A 2,416-nucleotide genomic window follows, 5' to 3' on the forward strand; every position below is an offset into this window, starting at 1 on the left:
AAACTTTGTCTACGTTCACTGTAAATCCCGTGATATTTTACGCAATACTGTTATGTTCATTAAGTTTCATCTGCAGCTATATGTCGCATGGTATTACGTTCAGGTGATACTCGCACATTTTTTTTTCCATTAGGTACTTTTTACGGAACACGGAGCAGTCTGTTCGCTTTAGTGACAATGTTGAAGATCTCGTCTTCAGTCACTGGTAACATCGACTTACGGCCATCATAGCATGCAACACAATAAAAAACAAGAAACTTTACAGAAATGTAGTGCCCAGATTACGAACGTTTTACTTAAGGTAAAAGTACAATTCCTCGAATCTTTGCTCATTCTTCCTGCGCTGTATATAATAGCTCGTTGGCCCAGTTCGACCACGACAACGAATACGCAAACGCTCTCAAATATTTGCTAGAATTAAGTTATGTCCGAGTTGTACCGGTTTATATAGATGTATGTGTAACTTGACCTGTATCTTTTTGGATTTCAGGCGTATGCCAGTCCATTTCCGATAAGATCAACTGAGGCAATGTGCTCAAGCGTAAAAAGGGCATTTTTCTTCACAATAATCACAACGTCTTCCTGATTGGGTGTACCTTAATGATAGCTATTCTGCTTATAGCTGCACAATCGGGCCCCGTACATATAATACGGTGACGAGTGGCTGTGAGAAGCTGTAAGAAGCACGTAAGACTGGTGCCAGAAGGATGTTCTGCTGAGTTCCGGCCCCTTTTTCTATTAGCTACGTTTTCCGCGACAGTTAACGAAATGATTAATTCTGGTATACTGTCTGCCAGGCGAGCGATGTTACAATGAGGTAAAGGTTCCAGGAAAAAAAACAATGTTGTCACATTTAAGCACACTTATTTATTTAAGTCTTATATCCCGCCTCATGTCAAGGGTAATACTGGGTTACAACCTTTACCTTTGATTAGTCGACGAGTTGCTGTCTTTTGAAACTTTACAATCTCTCACAAAAGCTGAATTTAATGGGCCTTACAAGATTGGCGCGCAACTACCTGGAAAAGGCGCACTGCGGTTCGGATATCAAAGATTAATAAATAGAGATAGAACCGATTCATAGAGGGGATGAACGGTAATATTTTATAACACGATTCCCATTCACCACCTAAACTGAAGGAGGGTACATGAGGTGTCTGAAAAACTGACAACATCGTCATAAGATAGTAAAAAAAAAAAAGAGAGGACTATAAAAACAAAACGTCATATTAGGAGCCTTTTATAAACTTTCCAGGAAGCTCGTAACTTTCAGCTGTGGCCTAACTTAAATCCGTGGCATTGTATCAGAATAAGATAACTAAACCACTTGTAAATATAGTTGGAAAAATGTGGACCCGTTAAGTGAGGTTGTTATCCTCTAATAAGTTTTACACTTCACTGCCGTTAAAGGCGAAAAGACTGAACTATACAACCAACGCTTTCAAACAGTTTCGTCCGTCTCGACTAATTGTTCCCATACGGGACGTTTGTCGTGCGTCCGTTTGGGTGGAGCGGTACATAAAGAAAATGTCGAACGACAGCGAACCCATTGAATCGTTCGTTAGTCTATTGCTATTTGCGTGGAAGCGTTTTGGAAGGTAGAAGTTTTGCAGTCTGTACCTGGTTCAGTTACTCTTGCTGTTATCGTTGATCCAATGCCCCGTCCCAAGGTGACCGAGAGAGTGAGAACAAAAATATCTTCTCAAATCGAACAAACGAGCAGCGCGCATCTCTCTACGTCAACCATCAGTCAACAATATTTTTACGCTGCGTCCTTTTACGTTTCGTTGTTGCTCACTTCAAACGAGGTGCCCCTGCAGGCACCCATCTAGGCGTAGGATACATCTAGTCCCGTTGACGGAGTAGGCCAATTAACGTTTTCCTTCTTACGAGGCCACTAAACTGCAGCATGGTGTCAGTGGCATATCGGTCTTTTTCATACGATTTATGCATTAGCGGGCGATAGCTTTTCAAAGCCCTGCCCACTTCCCTTGGGCCTAAAAGTATAGCGCAGTAAAACTGAAAGCGTTACAAGACGGGCCTTCGCTGTCTCGGCTGCAGGACGCAATACCAGAGCAAGCTTCTGCATTTCGAAATCTACGTATTTGGATCTGTGTCTACTTCTATACGCTTTATATCAACTGTTTTTGTTTACGCTACTCTCAATTTCCGTCTGTTGTACTATAGTCATTGACATCTTTAGCTAAACCCCGTACACGAACTAATGAAAATTACAGGTACATGGCTGTTTTTAATTTAATTAATAGACTGAACTAGATTCGTGTTTCGAACATAATTAGTAGGTAGACATTCAGAAGAGGTGTTCAGTAACGCTTATAATAGGTAAAATCCAACCGTTTCCAATTAGTTAACGCTATTCAATTAGGTAACTTGAATAAGAAATAAACTATGTTTT

At 40.8% G+C, this 2,416-nt stretch overlaps 1 long non-coding RNA gene across 1 annotated transcript in view; it reads left to right on the top strand.

Annotated features, from left to right (window-relative positions):
• LOC111247997 (uncharacterized) overlaps nucleotides 1-1,090 on the top strand; it is a 1,793-nt gene extending 703 nt beyond the window's left edge. The window contains exon 2 of the long non-coding RNA XR_002672357.2: nucleotides 491-1,090. This is a non-coding gene — a long non-coding RNA (uncharacterized LOC111247997). The remainder of the gene's footprint in view (nucleotides 1-490) is intronic.
• Nucleotides 1,091-2,416: the final 1,326 nt, after the last annotated feature.

Source organism: Varroa destructor, unplaced genomic scaffold (assembly GCF_002443255.2).
Source record: "Varroa destructor unplaced genomic scaffold, Vdes_3.0 BEIS01000003.1, whole genome shotgun sequence".
Lineage (NCBI taxonomy): Eukaryota > Metazoa > Arthropoda > Arachnida > Mesostigmata > Varroidae > Varroa > Varroa destructor.